Genomic DNA, 22,978 nt, shown 5'->3' with positions numbered 1-22,978 from the left:
CAGCCGAACGCGCTAACCATTGAGCCACGGAAGCTCAGAAATTGAATGGCTGTCAGGTATTGTGGAAAAACTCTGACTTTTTACGTTACATTTGAGATCCCATAACACCGCTCCCGGGTGGGCTCGAACCACCAACCTATTGGATAACAGCCGAACGCGCTAACCATTGAGCCACGGAAGCTCAGAAATTGAATGGTTGTCAGGTATTGTGGAAAAACTCTGACTTTTTACGTTACACTTGAGACCCCACAACACCTCTCGCGGGTGGGCTCGAACCACCAACCTTTCGGTTAACAGCTGAACGCGCTAAAAAATGCGCCACGGAAGCCCAAAAATTAAATGTTCGTCAGGTATTGTGGAAAAACTCTGACTTTTCACGTTACATTTGAGACCCCACAACACCTCTCCCGGGTGGGCTCGAACCACCAACCTTTCGGTTAACAGCTGAACGCGCTAACCATTGCGCCACGGAAGCCCAAAAATTAAACGTTCGTCAGGTATTGTGGAAAAACTCTGACTTTTTACGTTACATTTGAGATCCCATAACACCGCTGCCGGGTGGGCTCGAACCACCAACCTATTGGATAACAGCCGAACGCGCTAACCATTGAGCCACGGAAGCTCAGAAATTGAATGGTTGTCAGGTATTGTGGAAAAACTCTGACTTTTTACGTTACACTTGAGATCCCATAACACCGCTACCGGGTGGGCTCGAACCACCAACCTATTGGTTAACAGCCGAACGCGCTAACCATTGAGCCACGGAAGCTCAGAAATTAAATGGTTGTCAGGTATTGTGGAAAAGTTATGACTTTTCACGCTACATCTGAGACCCCACAACACCTCTCGCGGGTGGGCTCGAACCACCAACCTTTCGGTTAACAGCTGAACGCGCTAAAAAATGCGCCACGGAAGCCCAAAAATTAAATGTTCGTCAGGTATTGTGGAAAAACTCTGACTTTTTACGTTACATTTGAGATCCCATAACACCGCTCCCGGGTGGGCTCGAACCACCAACCTATTGGATAACAGCCGAACGCGCTAACCATTGAGCCACGGAAGCTCAGAAATTGAATGGTTGTCAGGTATTGTGGAAAAACTCTGACTTTTTACGTTACACTTGAGATCCCATAACACCGCTTCCGGGTGGGCTCGAACAATCAACCTTTCGGTTAACAGCTGAATGCGCTAACCATTGCGCCACGGAAGCCCAAAAATTGAATGTTCGTTAGGTATTGTGGAAAAACTCTGACTTTTTACGTTTACCCAATTAGGAACGTTGTTGTGAAGTTTTATAAGTAACGTAAAAAGTCAAAGCTTTTCCACAATACCTGACGACCATTTAATTTCTGAACTTCCGTGGCTCAATGGTTAGCGCTTTCGGCTGTTAAACGAAAGGTTGGTGCTTGGAGCCCACCCGGGAGCGGTGTTGTGGGGTCTCAGATGTCTCGTAAAAAGTCAGAGTTTTTCCACAATACCTGACGAACATTTAATTTATGGGCTTCCGTTGGGCAATGGTTAGCGCGTTCGGCTGTTAACAGAAAGGTTGGTGGTTCGAGCCCACCCGGGAGCGGTGTTGAGAAATCTCAAATGTAACGTAAAAAGCCAAAGTTTTTCCACAATACCTGACGACTATTTAATTTCCGTGCTTCTGTGGCGCATTTTTTAGCGCGTTCGGCTGTTATCCGAAAGGTTGGTGGCTCAAGCCCACCCGGGAACGTTGGTGTTAGTTTTATAAGTAACGTAAAATGTCAAAGTTTTTCCACAATACCTGACGACCATTTATTTTTTGGGCTTCCTTGGCGCAATGGTTAGCGCATTCAGCTGTTAACCGAAAGGTTTGTGGTTCGAGCCCACCCGGGAGAGGTGTTGTGGGGTCTCAGAAGTAGCGTGAAAAGTCATAACTTTTCCACAATACCTGACAACCATTTAATTTCTGAGCTTCCGTGGCAAATGGTTAGCGTGATCGGCTGTTAACCAATAGGTTGGTGGTTCGAGCCCACCCGGGAACGGTGTTGTGAAGTCTCAAATGTAACGTAAAAAGAAAGGTTTTTCCATAATACCTGACGACCATTTATTTTTTGGGCTTCCGTGGCGCAATGGTTAGCGCATTAAGCTGTTAACCGAAAGGTTGGTGGTTCGAGCCCACCCGGGAGAGGTGTTGTGGGGTCTCAGATGTAGCGTGAAAAGTCATAACGTTTCCACAATACCTGACAAACATTTAATTTCTGAGCTTCCGTGGCTCAATGGTTAGCGCGTTCGGCTGTTAACCAATAGGTTGGTGGTTCGAGCCCACCCGGGAGCGGTGTTATGGGATCTCAAATGTAACGTAAAAAGTCAGAGTTTTGCCACAATACCTGACGAACATTTAATTTTTGGGCTTCCGTGGCGCAATGGTTAGCGCGTTCGGCTGTTAACTAATAGGTTGGTGGTTCGAGCCCACTCTAGAGCGGTGTTATGGGATCTCAAATGTAACGTAAAAACCCAAAGTTTTTTTACAATACCTGACGACCATTTAATTTTTTTGCTTCCGTGGCGCAATGGTTAGCGCGTTAAGCTGTTAACCGAAAGGCTGTTGGTTCGAGCCCACCCGGGAGCGGTGTTGTGAGGTATCAGATGTATCGTAAAAAGTCAGAGTTTTTCCACAATACCTGACGAACATTTAATTTATGGGCTTCCGTTGGGCAATGGTTAGCGCGTTCGGCTGTTAACAGAAAGGTTGGTGGTTCGAGCCCACCCGGGAGCGGTGTTGAGAAATCTCAAATGTAACGTAAAAAGCCAAAGTTTTTCCACAATACCTGACGACTATTTAATTTCCGTGCTTCTGTGGCGCATTTTTTAGCGCTTTCGGCTGTTAACCGAAAGGATGGTGGTTCGAGCCCACCCGGGAGAGGTGTTGTGGGGTCTCTGATGTAGCGTGAAAAGTCATAACTTTTCCACAATACCTGACAACCATTTAATTTCTGAGCTTCCGTGGCTCAATGCTTAGCGCGTTCGGCTGTTATCTAATAGGTTGGTGGTTCGAGCCCACCCGGGAGCGGTGTTATGGGATCTCAAATGTAACGTAAAAAGTCACAGTTTTCCACAATAAATGACAACCATTCAATTTCTGAGCTTCCGTGGCAAATGGTTAGCGCGTTCGGCTGTTAACCAATAGGTTGGTGGTTCGAGCCCACCCGGGAGCGGTGTTGTGAAGCCTCAAATGTAACGTAAAAAGAAAGGTTTTTCCATAATACTTGACGACCATTTATTTTTTGGGCTTCCGTGGCGCAATGGTTAGCGCATTAAGCTGATAACCGAAAGGTTGGTGGTTCGAGCCCACCCGGGAGAGGTGTTGTGGGGTCTCAGATGTAGCGTGAAAAGTCATAACGTTTCCACAATACCTGACAAACATTTAATTTCTGAGCTTCCGTGGCTCAATGGTTAGCGCGTTCGGCTGTTAACCAATAGGTTGGTGGTTCGAGCCCACCCGGGAGCGGTGTTATGGGATCTCAAATGTAACGTAAAAAGTCAGAGTTTTGCCACAATACCTGACGAACATTTAATTTTTGGGCTTCCGTGGCGCAATGGATAGCGCGTTCGGCTGTTAACTAATAGGTTGGTGGTTCGAGCCCACCCTAGAGCGGTGTTATGGGATCTCAAATGTAACGTAAAAACCCAAAGTTTTTTTACAATACCTGACGACCATTTAATTTTTTTGCTTCCGTGGCGCAATGGTTAGCGCGTTAAGCTGTTAACCGAAAGGTTGTTGGTTCGAGCCCACCCGGGAGCGGTGTTGTGAGGTATCAGATGTATCGTAAAAAGTCAGAGTTTTTCCACAATACCTGACGAACATTCAATTTATGGGCTTCCGTTGGGCAATGGTTAGCGCGTTCGGCTGTTAACAGAAAGGTTGGTGGTTCGAGCCCACCCGGGAGCGGTGTTGAGAAATCTCAAATGTAACGTAAAAAGCCAAAGTTTTTCCACAATACCTGACGACTATTTAATTTCCGTGCTTCTGTGGCGCATTTTTTAGCGCTTTCGGCTGTTAACCGAAAGGATGGTGGTTGAGCCCACCCGGGAGAGGTGTTGTGGGGTCTCTGATGTAGCGTGAAAAGTCATAACTTTTCCACAATACCTGACAACCATTTAATTTCTGAGCTTCCGTGGCTCAATGCTTAGCGCGTTCGGCTGTTATCTAATAGGTTGGTGGTTCGAGCCCACCCGGGAGCGGTGTTATGGGATCTCAAATGTAACGTAAAAAGTCACAGTTTTTCCACAATAAATGACAACCATTCAATTTCTGAGCTTCCGTGGCAAATGGTTAGCGCGTTCGGCTGTTAACCAATAGGTTGGTGGTTCGAGCCCACCCTAGAGCGGTGTTATGGGATCTCAAATGTAACGTAAAAACCCAAAGTTTTTTTACAATACCTGACGACCATTTAATTTTTTTGCTTCCGTGGCGCAATGGTTAGCGCGTTAAGCTGTTAACCGAAAGGTTGTTGGTTCAAGCCCACCCGGGAGCGGTGTTTTGAGGTATCAGATGTATCGTAAAAAGTCAGAGTTTTTCCACAATACCTGACGAACATTTAATTTATGGGCTTCCGTTGGGCAATGGTTAGCGCGTTCGGCTGTTAACAGAAAGGTTGGTGGTTCGAGCCCACCCGGGAGCGGTGTTGAGAAATCTCAAATGTAACGTAAAAAGCCAAAGTTTTTCCACAATACCTGACGACTATTTAATTTCCGTGCTTCTGTGGCGCATTTTTTAGCGCTTTCGGCTGTTAACCGAAAGGATGGTGGTTCGAGCCCACCCGGGAGAGGTGTTGTGGGGTCTCTGATGTAGCGTGAAAAGTCATAACTTTTCCACAATACCTGACAACCATTTAATTTCTGAGCTTCCGTGGCTCAATGCTTAGCGCGTTCGGCTGTTATCTAATAGGTTGGTGGTTCGAGCCCACCCGGGAGCGGTGTTATGGGATCTCAAATGTAACGTAAAAAGTCACAGTTTTTCCACAATAAATGACAACCATTCAATTTCTGAGCTTCCGTGGCAAATGGTTAGCGCGTTCGGCTGTTAACCAATAGGTTGGTGGTTCGAGCCCACCCGGGAGCGGTGTTGTGAAGCCTCAAATGTAACGTAAAAAGAAAGGTTTTTCCATAATACTTGACGACCATTTATTTTTTGGGCTTCCGTGGCGCAATGGTTAGCGCATTAAGCTGATAACCGAAAGGTTGGTGGTTCGAGCCCACCCGGGAGAGGTGTTGTGGGGTCTCAGATGTAGCGTGAAAAGTCATAACGTTTCCACAATACCTGACAAACATGTAATTTCTGAGCTTCCGTGGCTCAGTGGTTAGCGCGTTCGGCTGTTAACCAATAGGTTGGTGGTTCGAGCCCACCCGGGAGCGGTGTTATGGGATCTCAAATGTAACGTAGAAAGTCAGAGTTTTGCCACAATACCTGACGAACATTTAATTTTTGGGCTTCCGTGGCGCAATGGTTAGCGCGTTCGGCTGTTAACTAATAGGTTGGTGGTTCGAGCCCACCCTAGAGCGGTGTTATGGGATCTCAAATGTAACGTAAAAACCCAAAGTTTTTTTACAATACCTGACGACCATTTAATTTTTTTGCTTCCGTGGCGCAATGGTTAGCGCGTTAAGCTGTTAACCGAAAGGTTGTTGGTTCGAGCCCACCCGGGAGCGGTGTTGTGAGGTATCAGATGTATCGTAAAAACCCAAAGTTTTTCCACAATACCTGACGAACCTTTAATTTTTGGGCTTCCGTGGGGCAAAGGTTAGCGCGTTCAGCTGTTAACCGAAAGGATGGTGGTTCGAGCCCACCCGGGAGAGGTGTTGTGGGGTCTCTGATGTAGCGTGAAAAGTCATAACTTTTCCACAATACCTGACAACCATTTAAAATCTGAGCTTCCGTGGCTCAATGCTTAGCGCGTTCGGCTGTTATCTAATAGGTTGGTGGTTGGAGCCTACCCGGGAGCGGTGTTATGGGTTCTCAAATGTAACGTAAAAAGCCAAAGTTTTTCCAAAATATCTGACGACCATTTATTGTTTGGGCTTCCGTGGCACAATGGTTAGCGCGTGCGGCTGTTAACCGAAAGGTTGGTGGTTCGAGCCCACCCGGGAGCGGTGTTATGGGATCTCAAATGTAACGTAAAAAGTCACAGTTTTTCCACAATACCTGACAACCATTCAATTTCTGAGCTTCCGTGGCTCAATGCTTAGCGCGTTCGGCTGTTATCTAATAGGTTGGTGGTTCGAGCCCACCCGGGAGCGGTGTTATGGGATCTCAAATGTAACGTAAAAAGTCACAGTTTTTCCACAATAAATGACAACCATTCAATTTCTGAGCTTCCGTGGCAAATGGTTAGCGCGTTCGGCTGTTAACCAATAGGTTGGTGGTTCGAGCCCACCCGGGAGCGGTGTTGTGAAGCCTCAAATGTAACGTAAAAAGAAAGGTTTTTCCATAATACTTGACGACCATTTATTTTTTGGGCTTCCGTGGCGCAATGGTTAGCGCATTAAGCTGTTAACCGAAAGGTTGGTGGTTCGAGCCCACCCGGGAGAGGTGTTGTGGGGTCTCAGATGTAGCGTGAAAAGTCATAACGTTTCCACAATACCTGACAAACATTTAATTTCTGAGCTTCCGTGGCTCAATGGTTAGCGCGTTCGGCTGTTAACCAATAGGTTGGTGGTTCGAGCCCACCCGGGAGCGGTGTTATGGGATCTCAAATGTAACGTAAAAAGTCAGAGTTTTGCCACAATACCTGACGAACATTTAATTTTTGGGCTTCCGTGGCGCAATGGTTAGCGCGTTCGGCTGTTAACTAATAGGTTGGTGGTTCGAGCCCACCCTAGAGCGGTGTTATGGGATCTCAAATGTAACGTAAAAACCCAAAGTTTTTCCACAATACCTGACGAACCTTTAATTTTTGGGCTTCCGTGGGGCAAAGGTTAGCGCGTTCAGCTGTTAACCGAAAGGATGGTGGTTCGAGCCCACCCGGGAGAGGTGTTGTGGTATCTCTGATGTAGCGTGAAAAGTCATAACTTTTCCACAATACCTGACAACCATTTAATTTCTGAGCTTCCGTGGCTCAATGCTTAGCGCGTTCGGCTGTTATCTAATAGGTTGGTGGTTGGAGCCTACCCGGGAGCGGTGTTATGGGTTCTCAAATGTAACGTAAAAAGCCAAAGTTTTTCCAAAATATCTGACGACCATTTATTGTTTGGGCTTCCGTGGCACAATGGTTAGCGCGTGCGGCTGTTAACCGAAAGGTTGGTGGTTCGAGCCCACCCGGGAGCGGTGTTATGGGATCTCAAATGTAACGTAAAAAGTCACAGTTTTTCCACAATACCTGACAACCATTCAATTTCTGAGCTTCCGTGGCTCAATGGTTAGCGCGTTCGGCTGTTAACCAATAGGTCTGTGGTTCGAGCCCACCCGGGAGAGGTGTTGTGGGGTCTCAGAAGTAGCGTGAAAAGTCATAACTTTTCCACAAAACCTGACAACCATTTAATTTCTGAGCTTCCGTGGCAAATGGTTAGCGCGTTCGGCTGTTAACCAATAGGTTGGTGGTTCGAGCCCACCCGGGAGCGGTGTTGTGAAGTCTCAAATGTAACGAAAAAAGAAAGGTTTTTCCATAATACCTGACGACCATTTATTTTTTGGGATTCCGTGGCGCAATGGTTAGCGCATTAAGCTGTTAACCGAAAGGTTGGTGGTTCGAGCCCACCCGGGAGAGGTGTTGTGGGGTCTCAGATGTAGCGTGAAAAGTCATAACGTTTCCACAATACCTGACAAACATTTAATTTCTGAGCTTCCGTGGCTCAATGGTTAGCGCGTTCGGCTGCTAACCAATAGGTTGGTGGTTCAAGCCCACCCGGGAGCGGTGTTATGGGATCTCAAATGTAACGTAAAAAGTCAGAGTTTTGCCACAATACCTGACGAACATTTAATTTTTGGGCTTCCGTGGCGCAATGGTTAGCGCGTTCGGCTGTTTACTAATAGGTTGGTGGTTCGAGCCCACCCTAGAGCGGTGTTATGGGATCTCAAATGTAACGTAAAAACCAAAAGTTTTTCCACAATACCTGACGAACCTTTAATTTTTGGGCTTCCGTGGGGCAAAGGTTAGCGCGTTCAGCTGTTAACCGAAAGGATGGTGGTTCGAGCCCACCCGGGAGAGGTGTTGTGGGGTCTCTGATGTAGCGTGAAAAGTCATAACTTTTCCACAATACCTGACAACCATTTAATTTCTGAGCTTCCGTGGCTCAATGCTTAGCGCGTTCGGCTGTTATCTAATAGGTTGGTGGTTCGAGCCTACCCGGGAGCAGTGTTATGGGTTCTCAAATGTAACGTAAAAAGCCAAAGTTTTTCCAAAATATTTGACGACCATTTATTGTTTGGGCTTCCGTGGCGCAATGGTTAGTGCGTGCGGCTGTTAACCGAAAGGTTGGTGGTTCGAGCCCACCCGGGAGCGGTGTTATGGGATCTCAAATGTAACGTAAAAAGTCAGAGTTTTTCCACAATACCTGACAACCATTCAGTTTCTGAGCTTCCGTGGCTCAATGGTTAGCGCGTTCGGCTGTAAACCAATAGGTTGGTGGTTCGAGCCCACCCGGGAGCGGTGTTGTGGGGTCTCAAATGTAACGTAAAAAGTCAGAGTTTTTCCACAATACCTGACGAACATTTAATTTTTAGGCTTCCGTGGCTCAATGGTTAGCGCGTTCGGCTGTTAACCAATAGGTTGGTGGTTCGAGCCCACCCGGGAGAGGTGTTGTGGGGTCTCAGAAGTAGCGTGAAAAGTCATAACTTTTCCACAATACCTGACAACCATTTAATTTCTGAGCTTCCGTGGCAAATGGTTAGCGCGTTCGGCTGTTAACCAATAGGTTGGTGGTTCGAGCCCACACGGGAGCGGTGTTGTGAAGTCTGAAATGTAACGTAAAAAGAAAGGTTTTTCCATAATACCTGACGACCATTTATTTTTTGGGATTCCGTGGCGCAATGGTTAGCGCATTAAGCTGTTAACCGAAAGGTTGGTGGTTCGAGCCCACCCGGGAGAGGTGTTGTGGGGTCTCAGATGTAGCGTGAAAAGTCATATCGTTTCCCCATAACACCGCTACCGGGTGGGCTCGAACCACCAACCTATTGGCAGGAGCAGATGACAAAGGAGTCTCGGACGCTAGCTTCCATAATGTAGAGGGCAATGGGATCCGCGAACGTCACGGTTATTAACCAAAATAATTACGCCAGTGCCACCTCTCGTAGGAAATAGGAGCTTTATTTTCCAACCAATAGCGTGGCTGCAAAGTCTCGAAAGGAGATCTGGGAAATCGCGTCTGGAGCCTCTCTTTAAAAATACGTATAGTCTGCTTATAATTAGCCTAGGCTTAACGAGTATTAGAGTTATAAAATGGATTTCAACGGCTTTTTAATCTTTTTTAGACTAAAATTGATAATGAAAAGCGCAGCGAGTAACGTTTGTACACTATTAAAAAACTAAAATGTGTTTCAGTGCCAATTTTTTCTAAATTTATTCTTGAATTAAATGATAGCTACAAGAGGTTGGGAAAAGAAATCACTCACGATCTTTTAAAACCCAAAAAGTTAGAGACAGTGATTTCGTTTCCAACCTCAATTAATTCAAAAGAAATACGGAATATTTTGGCCCTAAAACACATTTATTACATTGTGTTTCGGCATCTTTTAAAACCTTTATTTTATCTTTCGAAAACCCGAGCCCTATCATTCCAGTGGGCACAAATTGTTACTTAAGCCTTGGCTTACATGGGTTTCTCTGCTAGTTTGGCCTTAATTTGGCTATTTAGTAGGTTTAAAGTCACAAAATGTAGTCTTATCTTTTATCTTAATACCAACGGTTACAGATGTTTGAATAAAGTAATTATATTGTGTATATTTATGTCGCGATCGGATAAGGCGAACCTCAGTAGCCACTGTTAGTCCGTTATTACAAAAAAAAATTCCCAGCAGACTTTGGTGCCAGATATAATCCACCAAAAGCATCGTCTGCTATAATGTCTGATAGCGCCTCTATGGCAAACGATACCGCTACAGCTGTGACGTACGCGGGTGCCATTGCCCTCTATTAGCGTTTTCCTTTGGGTCCTCGCGGAGCGCTCCCAAGGAGCAATAAAAATGGTAGTAGTAGTTTCCAGCTTTGTTAAAGACTGTTTTTGAAGAATAGGATCTCCTAGTGTTATTCCTCCATGGGAGCGCTCCGCGAGGACCCAAAGAAAAACGCTATATATTGTGGAAGCTAGCGTCCGAGACTCCTTTGTCATCTGCTCCTGCTATTGGTTAACAGCCGAACGCGCTAACCATTGAGCCACGGAAGCTGAGAAATTAAATGGTTGTCAGGTATTGTGGAAAAGTTATGACTTTTCACGCTACATCTGAGACCCCACAACACCTCTCGCGGGTGGGCTCGAACCACCAACCTTTCGGTTAACAGCTGAACGCGCTAAAAAATGCGCCACGGAAGCCCAAAAATTAAATGTTCGTCAGGTATTGTGGAAAAACTCTGACTTTTTACGTTACATTTGAGACCCACAACACCTCTCCCGGGTGGGCTCGAACCACCAACCTTTCGGTTAACAGCTGAACGCGCAAACCATTGCGCCACGGAAGCCCAAAAATTAAATGTTCGTCAGGTATTGTGGAAAAACTCTGACTTTTTACGTTACATTTGAGATCCCATAACACCGCTCCCGGGTGGGCTCGAACCACCAACCTATTGGATAACAGCCGAACGCGCTAACCATTGAGCCACGGAAGCTCAGAAATTGAATGGTTGTCAGGTATTGTGGAAAAACTCTGACTTTTCACGTTACACTTGAGACCCCACAACACCTCTCCCGGGTGGGCTCGAACCACCAACCTTTCGGTTAACAGCTGAACGCGCTAACCATTGCGCCACGGAAGCCCAAAAATTAAACGTTCGTCAGGTATTGTGGAAAAACTCTGACTTTTTACGTTACATTTGAGATCCCATAACACCGCTCCCGGGTGGGCTCGAACCACCAACCTATTGGATAACCGCCGAACGCGCTAACCATTGAGCCACGGAAGCTCAGAAATTGAATGGTTGTCAGGTATTGTGGAAAAACTCTGACTTTTTACGTTACACTTGAGCCCACCCGGGAGAGGTGTTGTGGGGTCTCTGATGTAGCGTGAAAAGTCATAACTTTTCCACAATACCTGACAACCATTTAATTTCTGAGCTTCCGTGGCAAATGGTTAGCGCGTTCGGCTGTTATCTAATAGGTTGGTGGTTCGAGCCCACCCGGGAGCGGTGTTATGGGATCTCAAATGTAACGTAAAAAGTCACAGTTTTTCCACAATAAATGACAACCATTCAATTTCTGAGCTTCCGTGGCAAATGGTTAGCGCGTTCGGCTGTTAACCAATAGGTTGGTGGTTCGAGCCCACCCGGGAGCGGTGTTGTGAAGCCTCAAATGTAACGTAAAAAGAAAGGTTTTTCCATAATACTTGACGACCATTTATTTTTTGGGCTTCCGTGGCGCAATGGTTAGCGCATTAAGCTGTAAACCGAAAGGTTGGTGGTTCGAGCCCACCCGGGAGAGGTGTTGTGGGGTCTCAGATGTAGCGTGAAAAGTCAAAACGTTTCCACAATACCTGACAAACATTTAATTTCTGAGCTTCCGTGGCTCAATGGTTAGCGCGTTCGGCTGTTAACCAATAGGTTGGTGGTTCGAGCCCACCCGGGAGCGGTGTTATGGGATCTCAAATGTAACGTAAAAAGTCAGAGTTTTGCCACAATACCTGACGAACATTTAATTTTTGGGCTTCCGTGGCGCAATGGTTAGCGCGTTCGGCTGTTAACTAATAGGTTGGTGGTTCGAGCCCACCCTAGAGCGGTGTTATGGGATCTCAAATGTAACGTAAAAACCCAAAGTTTTTCCACAATACCTGACGAACCTTTAATTTTTGGGCTTCCGTGGGGCAAAGGTTAGCGCGTTCAGCTGTTAACCGAATGGATGGTGGTTCGAGCCCACCCGGGAGAGGTGTTGTGGGGTCTCTGATGTAGCGTGAAAAGTCATAACTTTTTCACAATACCTGACAACCATTTAATTTCTGAGCTTCCGTGGCTCAATGCTTAGCGCGTTCGGCTGTTATCTAATAAGTTGGTGGTTGGAGCCTACCCGGGAGCGGTGTTATGGGTTCTCAAATGTAACGTAAAAAGCCAAAGTTTTTCCAAAATATCTGACGACCATTTATTGTTTGGGCTTCCGTGGCACAATGGTTAGCGCGTGCGGCTGTTAACCGAAAGGTTGGTGGTTCGAGCCCACCCGGGAGCGGTGTTATGGGATCTCAAATGTAACGTAAAAAGTCACAGTTTTTCCACAATACCTGACAACCATTCAATTTCTGAGCTTCCGTGGCTCAATGCTTAGCGCGTTCGGCTGTTATCTAATAGGTTGGTGGTTCGAGCCCACCCGGGAGCGGTGTTATGGGATCTCAAATGTAACGTAAAAAGTCACAGTTTTTCCACAATAAATGACAACCATTCAATTTCTGAGCTTCCGTGGCAAATGGTTAGCTCGTTCGGCTGTTAACCAATAGGTTGGTGGTTCGAGCCCACCCGGGAGCGGTGTTGTGAAGCCTCAAATGTAACGTAAAAAGAAAGGTTTTTCCATAATACTTGACGACCATTTATTTTTTGGGCTTCCGTGGCGCAATGGTTAGCGCATTAAGCTGTTAACCGAAAGGTTGGTGGTTCGAGCCCACCCGGGAGAGGTGTTGTGGGGTCTCAGATGTAGCGTGAAAAGTCATAACGTTTCCACAATACCTGACAAACATTTAATTTCTGAGCTTCCGTGGCTCAATGGTTAGCGCGTTCGGCTGTTAACCAATAGGTTGGTGGTTCGAGCCCACCCGGGAGCGGTGTTATGGGATCTCAAATGTAACGTAAAAAGTCAGAGTTTTGCCACAATACCTGACGAACATTTAATTTTTGGGCTTCCGTGGGGCAAAGGTTAGCGCGTTCAGCTGTTAACCGAAAGGATGGTGGTTCGAGCCCACCCGGGAGAGGTGTTGTGGGGTCTCTGATGTAGCGTGAAAAGTCATAACTTTTCCACAATACCTGACAACCATTTAATTTCTGAGCTTCCGTGGCTCAATGCTTAGCGCGTTCGGCTGTTATCTAATAGGTTGGTGGTTGGAGCCTACCCGGGAGCGGTGTTATGGGTTCTCAAATGTAACGTAAAAAGCCAAAGTTTTTCCAAAATATCTGACGACCATTTATTGTTTGGGCTTCCTTGGCACAATGGTTAGCGCGTGCGGCTGTTAACCAAAAGGTTGGTGGTTCGAGCCCACCCGGGAGCGGTGTTATGGGATCTCAAATGTAACGTAAAAAGTCACAGTTTTTCCACAATACCTGACAACCATTCAATTTCTGAGCTTCCGTGGCTCAATGGTTAGCGCGTTCGGCTGTTAACCAATAGGTCTGTGGTTCGAGCCCACCCGGGAGAGGTGTTGTGGGGTCTCAGAAGTAGCGTGAAAAGTCATAACTTTTCCACAATACCTGACAACCATTTAATTTCTGAGCTTCCGTGGCAAATGGTTAGCGCGTTCGGCTGTTAACCAATAGGTTGGTGGTTCGAGCCCACACGGGAGCGGTGTTGTGAAGTCTCAAATGTAACGAAAAAAGAAAGGTTTTTCCATAATACCTGACGACCATTTATTTTTTGGGATTCCGTGGCGCAATGGTTAGCGCATTAAGCTGCTAACCGAAAATTGGTGGTTCGAGCCCACCCGGGAGAGGTGTTGTGGGGTCTCAGATGTAGCGTGAAAAGTCATAACGTTTCCACAATACCTGACAAACATTTAATTTCTGAGCTTCCTTGGCTCAATGGTTAGCGCGTTCGGCTGCTAACCAATAGGTTGGTGGTTCAAGCCCACCCGGGAGCGGTGTTATGGGATCTCAAATGTAACGTAAAAAGTCAGAGTTTTGCCACAATACCTGACGAACATTTAATTTTTGGGCTTCCGTGGCGCAATGGTTAGCGCGTTCGGCTGTTAACTAATAGGTTGGTGGTTCGAGCCCACCCTAGAGCGGTGTTATGGGATCTCAAATGTAACGTAAAAACCCAAAGTTTTTCCACAATACCTGACGAACCTTTAATTTTTGGGCTTCCGTGGGGCAAAGGTTAGCGCGTTCAGCTGTTAACCGAATGGATGGTGGTTCGAGCCCACCCGGGAGAGGTGTTGTGGGGTCTCTGATGTAGCGTGAAAAGTCATAACTTTTTCACAATACCTGACAACCATTTAATTTCTGAGCTTCCGTGGCTCAATGCTTAGCGCGTTCGGCTGTTATCTAATAAGTTGGTGGTTGGAGCCTACCCGGGAGCGGTGTTATGGGTTCTCAAATGTAACGTAAAAAGCCAAAGTTTTTCCAAAATATCTGACGACCATTTATTGTTTGGGCTTCCGTGGCACAATGGTTAGCGCGTGCGGCTGTTAACCGAAAGGTTGGTGGTTCGAGCCCACCCGGGAGCGGTGTTATGGGATCTCAAATGTAACGTAAAAAGTCACAGTTTTTCCACAATACCTGACAACCATTCAATTTCTGAGCTTCCGTGGCTCAATGCTTAGCGCGTTCGGCTGTTATCTAATAGGTTGGTGGTTCGAGCCCACCCGGGAGCGGTGTTATGGGATCTCAAATGTAACGTAAAAAGTCACAGTTTTTCCACAATAAATGACAACCATTCAATTTCTGAGCTTCCGTGGCAAATGGTTAGCTCGTTCGGCTGTTAACCAATAGGTTGGTGGTTCGAGCCCACCCGGGAGCGGTGTTGTGAAGCCTCAAATGTAACGTAAAAAGAAAGGTTTTTCCATAATACTTGACGACCATTTATTTTTTGGGCTTCCGTGGCGCAATGGTTAGCGCATTAAGCTGTTAACCGAAAGGTTGGTGGTTCGAGCCCACCCGGGAGAGGTGTTGTGGGGTCTCAGATGTAGCGTGAAAAGTCATAACGTTTCCACAATACCTGACAAACATTTAATTTCTGAGCTTCCGTGGCTCAATGGTTAGCGCGTTCGGCTGTTAACCAATAGGTTGGTGGTTCGAGCCCACCCGGGAGCGGTGTTATGGGATCTCAAATGTAACGTAAAAAGTCAGAGTTTTGCCACAATACCTGACGAACATTTAATTTTTGGGCTTCCGTGGGGCAAAGGTTAGCGCGTTCAGCTGTTAACCGAAAGGATGGTGGTTCGAGCCCACCCGGGAGAGGTGTTGTGGGGTCTCTGATGTAGCGTGAAAAGTCATAACTTTTCCACAATACCTGACAACCATTTAATTTCTGAGCTTCCGTGGCTCAATGCTTAGCGCGTTCGGCTGTTATCTAATAGGTTGGTGGTTGGAGCCTACCCGGGAGCGGTGTTATGGGTTCTCAAATGTAACGTAAAAAGCCAAAGTTTTTCCAAAATATCTGACGACCATTTATTGTTTGGGCTTCCTTGGCACAATGGTTAGCGCGTGCGGCTGTTAACCAAAAGGTTGGTGGTTCGAGCCCACCCGGGAGCGGTGTTATGGGATCTCAAATGTAACGTAAAAAGTCACAGTTTTTCCACAATACCTGACAACCATTCAATTTCTGAGCTTCCGTGGCTCAATGGTTAGCGCGTTCGGCTGTTAACCAATAGGTCTGTGGTTCGAGCCCACCCGGGAGAGGTGTTGTGGGGTCTCAGAAGTAGCGTGAAAAGTCATAACTTTTCCACAATACCTGACAACCATTTAATTTCTGAGCTTCCGTGGCAAATGGTTAGCGCGTTCGGCTGTTAACCAATAGGTTGGTGGTTCGAGCCCACACGGGAGCGGTGTTGTGAAGTCTCAAATGTAACGAAAAAAGAAAGGTTTTTCCATAATACCTGACGACCATTTATTTTTTGGGATTCCGTGGCGCAATGGTTAGCGCATTAAGCTGCTAACCGAAAATTGGTGGTTCGAGCCCACCCGGGAGAGGTGTTGTGGGGTCTCAGATGTAGCGTGAAAAGTCATAACGTTTCCACAATACCTGACAAACATTTAATTTCTGAGCTTCCTTGGCTCAATGGTTAGCGCGTTCGGCTGCTAACCAATAGGTTGGTGGTTCAAGCCCACCCGGGAGCGGTGTTATGGGATCTCAAATGTAACGTAAAAAGTCAGAGTTTTGCCACAATACCTGACGAACATTTAATTTTTGGGCTTCCGTGGCGCAATGGTTAGCGCGTTCGGCTGTTTACTAATAGGTTGGTGGTTCGAGCCCACCCTAGAGCGGTGTTATGGGATCTCAAATGTAACGTAAAAAGTCAGAGTTTTTCCACAATACCTGACGAACATTTAATTTTTAGGCTTCCGTGGCTAAATGGTTAGCGCGTTCGGCTGTTAACCAATAGGTTGGTGGTTCGAGCCCACCCGGGAGAGGTGTTGTGGGGTCTCAGAAGTAGCGTGAAAAGTCATAACTTTTCCACAATACCTGACAACCATTTAATTTTTGAGCTTCCGTGGCAAATGGTTAGCGCGTTCGGCTGTTAACCAATAGGTTGGTGGTTCGAGCCCACACGGGAGCGGTGTTGTGAAGTCTCAAATGTAACGTAAAAAGAAAGGTTTTTCCATAATACCTGACGACCATTTATTTTTTGGGATTCCGTGGCGCAATGGTTAGCGCATTAAGCTGTTAACCGAAAGGTTGGTGGTTCGAGCCCACCCGGGAGAGGTGTTGTGGGGTCTCAGATGTAGCGTGAAAAGTCATAACGTTTCCACAATACCTGACAAACATTTAATTTCTGAGCTTCCGTGGCTCAATGGTTAGCGCGTTCGGCTGTTAACCAATAGGTTGGTGGTTCGAGCCCACCCGGGAGCGGTGTTATGGGATCTCAAATGTAACGTAAAAAGTCAGAGTTTTGCCACAGTACCTGACGAACATTTAATTTTTGGGCTTCCCTGGCGCAATGGTTAGCGAGTTCGGCTGTTAACTAATACGTTGGTGTTTCGAGCCCACCCTAGAGCGGTGTTATGGGATCTCAAATGTAACGTAAAAACCAAAAGTTTTTCCACAATACCTGACGAACATTTAATTTTTAGGCTTCCGTGGCTAAATGGTTAGCGCGTTCGGCTGTTAACCAATAGGTTGGTGGTTCGAGCCCACCCGGGAGAGGTGTTGTGGGGTCTCAGAAGTAGCGTGAAAAGTCATAACTTTTCCACAATACCTGACAACCATTTAATTTTTGAGCTTCCGTGGCAAATGGTTAGCGCGTTCGGCTGTTAACCAATAGGTTGGTGGTTCGAGCCCACACGGGAGCGGTGTTGTGAAGTCTCAAATGTAACGTAAAAAGAAAGGTTTTTCCATAATACCTGACGACCATTTATTTTTTGGGATTCCGTGGCGCAATGGTTAGCGCATTAAGCTGTTAACCGAAAGGTTGGTGGTTCGAGCCCACCCGGGAGAGGTGTTGTGGGGTCTCAGATGTAGCGTGAAAAGTCATAACGTTTCCACAATACCTGACAAACATTTAATTTCTGAGCTTCCGTGGCTCAATGGTTAGCGCGTTCGGCTGTTAACCAATAGGTTGGTGGTTCGAGCCCACCCGGGAGCGGTGTTATGGGATCTCAAATGTAACGTAAAAAGTCAGAGTTTTGCCACAGTACCTGACGAACATTTAATTTTTGGGCTTCCCTGGCGCAATGGTTAGCGAGTTCGGCTGTTAACTAATACGTTGGTGTTTCGAGCCCACCCTAGAGCGGTGTTATGGGATCTCAAATGTAACGTAAAAACCAAAAGTTTTTCCACAATACCCGAAGAACCTTTAATTTTTGGGCTTCCGTGGGGCAAAGGTTAGCGCGTTCAGCTGTTAACCGAAAGGATGGTGGTTCGAGCCCACCCGGGAGAGGTGTTGTGGGGTCTCTGATGTAGCGTGAAAAGTCATAACTTTTCAACAATACCTGACAACCATTTAATTTCTGAGCTTCCGTGGCTCAATGCTTAGCGCGTTCGGCTGTCATCTAATAGGTTGGTGGTTCGAGCCTACCCGGGAGCGGTGTTATGGGTTCTCAATTGTAACGTAAAAAGCCAAAGTTTTTCCAAATTATTTGACGACCATTTATTGTTTGGGCTTACGTGGCGCAATGGTTAGCGCGTGCGGCTGATAACCGAAAGGTTGGTGGTTCGAGCCCACCCGGGAGCGGTGTTATGGGATCTCAAATGTAACGTAAAAAGTCAGAGTTTTTCCACAATACCTGACAACCATTCAATTTCTGAGCTTCCGTGGCTCAATGGTTAGCGCGTTCGGCTGTTAACCAATAGGTTGGTGGTTCGAGCCCACCCGGGAGCGGTGTTGTGGGGTCTCAAATGTAACGTAAAAAGTCAGAGTTTTTCCACAATACCTGACGAACATTTAATTTTTAGGCTTCCGTGGTGCAATGGTTAGCGCGTTCGGCTGTTAACCGAAAGGTTGGTGGTTCGAGCCCACACGGGAGCGGTGTTATGGGATCTCAAATGTAACGTAAAAAGTCAGAGTTTTTCCACAATACCTGACGAACATTTAATTTTTAGGCTTCCGTGGCGCAATGGTTAGCGCGTTCAGCTGTTAACCGAAAGGTTGGTGGTTCGAGCCCACCCGGGAGAGGTGTTGTGGGGTCTCAGATGTAGCGTGAAAAGTCATAACGTTTCCACAATACCTGACAAACATTTAATTTCTGAGCTTCCGTGGCTCAATGCTTAGCGCGTTCGGCTGTCATCTAATAGGTTGGTGGTTCGAGCCTACCCGGGAGCGGTGTTATGGGTTCTCAAATGTAACGTAAAAAGCCAAAGTTTTTCCAAAATACCTGACGACCATTTATTGTTTGGGCTTCCGTGGCAAATGGTTAGCTCGTTCGGCTGTTAACCAATAGGTTGGTGGTTCGAGCCCACCCGGGAGCGGTGTTTTGAAGTCTCAAATGTAACGTTAAAAGAAAGGTTTTTCCATAATACCTGACGAACATTTAATATTTAGGCTTCCGTGGCTCAATGGTCAGCGCGTTCGGCTGTTAACCAATAGGTTGGTGGTTCGAGCCCACCCGGGAGCGGTGTTGTGGGGTCTCAAATGTAACGTAAAAAGTCAGAGTTTTTCCACAATACCTGACGAACATTTAATTTTTAGGCTTCCGTGGCCCAATGGTTAGCGCGTTCAGCTGTTAACCGAAAGGTTGGTGGTTCGAGCCCACCCGGAAGCGGTGTTGTGGGGTCTCAAATGTAACGTAAAAAGTCAGAGTTTTTCCACAATACCTGACGAACATTTAATTTTTGGGCTTCCGTGGCCCAATGGTTAGCGCGTTCAGCTGTTAACCGAAAGGTTGGTGGTTCGAGCCCACCCGGAAGCGGTGTTGTGGGGTCTCAAATGTAACGTAAAAAGTCAGAGTTTTTCCACAATACCTGACGAACATTTAATTTTTGGGCTTCCGTGGCGCAATGGTTAGCGCGCAGCGCGATCAGCTGTTAACCGAAAGGTTGGGGGTTCGAGCCCACCCGGGAGAGGTGTTGTGGGGTATCTGATGTAGCGTGAAAAGTCATAACGTTTCCACAATACCTGACAACCATTTAATTTCTGAGCTTCCGTGGCAAATGGTTAGCGCGTTCGGCTGTTAACCAATAGGTTGGTGGTTTGAGCCCACCCGGGAGCGGTGTTGTGAAGTCTCAAATGTAACGTAAAAAGAAAGGTTTTTCCATACTCCCTGACGACCATTTATTTTTTGGGCTTCCGTGGCGCAATGGTTAGCGCATTAAGCTGTTAACCGAAAGGTTGGTGGTTCGAGCCCACCCGGGAGAGGTGTTGTGGGGTCTAAGATGTAGCGTGAAAAGTCATAACGTTTCCACAATACCTGACAAATATTTAATTTCTGAGCTTCCGTGGCTCAATGGTTAGCGCGTTCGGCTGTTAACCAATAGGTTGGTGGTTCGAGCCCACCCGGGAGCGGTGTTATGGGAGCCCAAATGTAACGTAAAAAGTCAGATTTTTGCCACAATACCTGACGAACATTTAATTTTTGGGCTTCCGTGGGGCAAAGGTTAGCGCGTTCAGCTGTTAACCGAAAGGATGGTGGTTCGAGCCCACCCGGGAGAGGTGTTGTGGGGTCTCTGATGTAGCGTGAAAAGTCATAACTTTTCCACAATACCTGACAACCATTTAATTTCTGAGCTTCCGTGGCTCAATGCTTAGCGCGTTCGGCTGTTAACCAATAGGTTGGTGATTCGAGCCCACCCGGGAGCGGTGTTATGGGATCTCAAATGTAACGTAAAAAGTCAGAGTTTTTCCACAATACCTGACGAACATTTAATTTTTGGGCTTCCGTGGCGCAATGGCTAGCGCGTTCAGCTGTTAACCGAAAGGTTGGTGGTTCGAGCCCACCCGGGAGCGGTGTTATGGGATCTCAAATGTAACGTAGAAAGTCAGAGTTTTTCCACAATACCTGACGAACATTTAATTTTTGGGCTTCCGTGGCGCTATGGTTAGCGCGCAGCGCGTTCAGCTGTTAACCGAAAAGTTGGTGGTTCGAGCCCACCCGGGAGAGGTGTTGTGGGGTCTCTGATGTAGCGTGAAAAGTCATAACTTTTCCACAATACCTGACAACCATTTAATTGCTGAGCTTCCGTGGCTCAATGGTTAGCTCGTTCGGCTGTTAACCAATAGGTTGGTGGTTCAAGCCCACCCGGAAGCGGTGTTATGGGATCTCAAATGTAACGTAAAAAGTCAGAGTTTTTCCACAATACCTGACGAACATTTAATTTTTGGGCTTCCGTGGCGCAATGGTTAGCGCGTTCAGCTGTTAACCGAAAGGTTGGTGGTTCGAGCCCACCCGGGAGAGGTGTTGTGGGGTCTCAGATGTAGCGTGAAAAGTCATAACTTTTCCACAATACCTGACAACCATTCAGTTTCTGAGCTTCCGCGGCTCAATGGTTAGCGCGTTAGGCTGTTAACCAATAGGTTGGTGGTTCGAGCACACCCGAAAGCGGTGTTATGGGATCTCAAATGTAACGTAGAAAGTCAGAGTTTTTCCACAATACCTGACGAACATTTAATTTTTGGGCTTCCGTGGCGCTATGGTTAGCGCGCAGCGCGTTCAGCTGTTAACCGAAAAGTTGGTGGTTCGAGCCCACCCGGGAGAGGTGTTGTGGGGTCTCTGATGTAGCGTGAAAAGTCATAACTTTTCCACAATACCTGACAACCATTTAATTGCTGAGCTTCCGTGGCTCAATGGTTAGCTCGTTCGGCTGTTAACCAATAGGTTGGTGGTTCAAGCCCACCCGGAAGCGGTGTTATGGGATCTCAAATGTAACGTAAAAAGTCAGAGTTTTTCCACAATACCTGACGAACATTTAATTTTTGGGCTTCCGTGGCGCAATGGTTAGCGCGTTCAGCTGTTAACCGAAAGGTTGGTGGTTCGAGCCCACCCGGGAGAGGTGTTGTGGGGTCTCAGATGTAGCGTGAAAAGTCATAACTTTTCCACAATACCTGACAACCATTCAGTTTCTGAGCTTCCGCGGCTCAATGGTTAGCGCGTTAGGCTGTTAACCAATAGGTTGGTGGTTCGAGCACACCCGAAAGCGGTGTTATGGGATCTCAAATGTAACGTAGAAAGTCAGAGTTTTTCCACAATACCTGACGAACATTTAATTTTTGGGCTTCCGTGGCGCTATGGTTAGCGCGCAGCGCGTTCAGCTGTTAACCGAAAAGTTGGTGGTTCGAGCCCACCCGGGAGAGGTGTTGTGGGGTCTCTGATGTAGCGTGAAAAGTCATAACTTTTCCACAATACCTGCCAACCATTTAATTTCTGAGCTTCCGTGGCTCAATGGTTAGCGCGTTCGGCTGTTAACCAATAGGTTGGTGGTTCGAGCCCACCCGGGAGAGGTGTTGTGGGGTCTCAGATGTAGCGTGAAAAGTCATAACTTTTCCACAATACCTGACAACCATTCAGTTTCTGAGCTTCCGTGGCTCAATGGTTAGCGCGTTCAGCTGTTAACCGAAAGGTTGATGGTTCGAGCCCACCCGGAAGCGGTGTTATGGGATCTCAAATGTAACGTAAAAAGTCAGAGTTTTTCCACAATACCTGACGAACATTTAATTTTTGGGCTTCCGTGGCGCAATGGTTAGCGCGTTCAGCTGTTAACCGAAAAGTTGGTGGTTCGAGCCCACCCGGGAGAGGTGTTGTGGGGTCTCTGATGTAGCGTGAAAAGTCATAACTTTTCCACAATACCTGCCAACCATTTAATTTCTGAGCTTCCGTGGCTCAATGGTTAGCGCGTTCGGCTGTTAACCAATAGGTTGGTGGTTCGAGCCCACCCGGGAGAGGTGTTGTGGGGTCTCAGATGTAGCGTGAAAAGTCATAACTTTTCCACAATACCTGACAACCATTCAGTTTCTGAGCTTCCGTGGCTCAATGGTTAGCGCGTTCAGCTGTTAACCGAAAGGTTGATGGTTCGAGCCCACCCGGAAGCGGTGTTATGGGATCTCAAATGTAACGTAAAAAGTCAGAGTTTTTCCACAATACCTGACGAACATTTAATTTTTGGGCTTCCGTGGCGCAATGGTTAGCGCGTTCAGCTGTTAACCGAAAGGTTGGTGGTTCGAGCCCACCCGGGAGAGGTGTTGTGGGGTCTCAGATGTAGCGTGAAAAGTCATAACTTTTCCACAATACCTGACAACCATTCAGTTTCTGAGCTTCCGCGGCTCAATGGTTAGCGCGTTAGGCTGTTAACCAATAGGTTGGTGGTTCGAGCACACCCGAAAGCGGTGTTATGGGATCTCAAATGTAACGTAAAAAGTCAGAGTTTTTCCACAATACCTGACGAACATTTAATTTTTGGGCTTCCGTGGCGCAATGGTTAGCGCGTTCAGCTGTTAACCGAAAGGTTGGTGGTTCGAGCCCACCCGGGAGCGGTGTTGTGGGATCTCAAATGTAACGTAAAAAGTCAGAGTTTTTCCACAATACCT

At 46.9% G+C, this 22,978-nt stretch overlaps 6 non-coding genes across 6 annotated transcripts; all 6 read left to right on the top strand.

The window, feature by feature from the left end:
• Positions 1 to 3,258: 3,258 nt before the first annotated feature.
• Positions 3,259 to 3,331, top strand: TRNAI-GAU (transfer RNA isoleucine (anticodon GAU)). The gene has a single exon. It is a non-coding gene; the product is annotated as a tRNA-Ile (tRNA).
• A 1,834-nt stretch (positions 3,332 to 5,165) lies between these two features.
• TRNAI-GAU (transfer RNA isoleucine (anticodon GAU)) lies at positions 5,166 to 5,238 on the top strand. Its single transcript has one exon. It is a non-coding gene; the product is annotated as a tRNA-Ile (tRNA).
• A 2,569-nt stretch (positions 5,239 to 7,807) lies between these two features.
• TRNAS-GCU (transfer RNA serine (anticodon GCU)) lies at positions 7,808 to 7,880 on the top strand. Its single transcript has one exon. It is a non-coding gene; the product is annotated as a tRNA-Ser (tRNA).
• A 662-nt stretch (positions 7,881 to 8,542) lies between these two features.
• On the top strand, positions 8,543 to 8,615 carry TRNAY-GUA (transfer RNA tyrosine (anticodon GUA)). Its single transcript has one exon. It is a non-coding gene; the product is annotated as a tRNA-Tyr (tRNA).
• A 2,907-nt stretch (positions 8,616 to 11,522) lies between these two features.
• On the top strand, positions 11,523 to 11,595 carry TRNAY-GUA (transfer RNA tyrosine (anticodon GUA)). Its single transcript has one exon. It is a non-coding gene; the product is annotated as a tRNA-Tyr (tRNA).
• Positions 11,596 to 18,123: 6,528 nt separating this feature from the next.
• Positions 18,124 to 18,196, top strand: TRNAI-GAU (transfer RNA isoleucine (anticodon GAU)). The gene has a single exon. It is a non-coding gene; the product is annotated as a tRNA-Ile (tRNA).
• The last annotated feature ends 4,782 nt before the right edge of the window (positions 18,197 to 22,978 follow it).

This window comes from Phalangium opilio, unplaced genomic scaffold (assembly GCF_054372755.1).
Source record: "Phalangium opilio isolate 3A_F unplaced genomic scaffold, DU_Popi_V2 ptg000505l_1, whole genome shotgun sequence".
Classification (NCBI taxonomy): Eukaryota; Metazoa; Arthropoda; class Arachnida; order Opiliones; family Phalangiidae; genus Phalangium; species Phalangium opilio.
The sequence above is the reverse complement of the archived record's forward strand: the minus strand, read 5'-3'. Positions and strand labels throughout refer to the sequence as shown.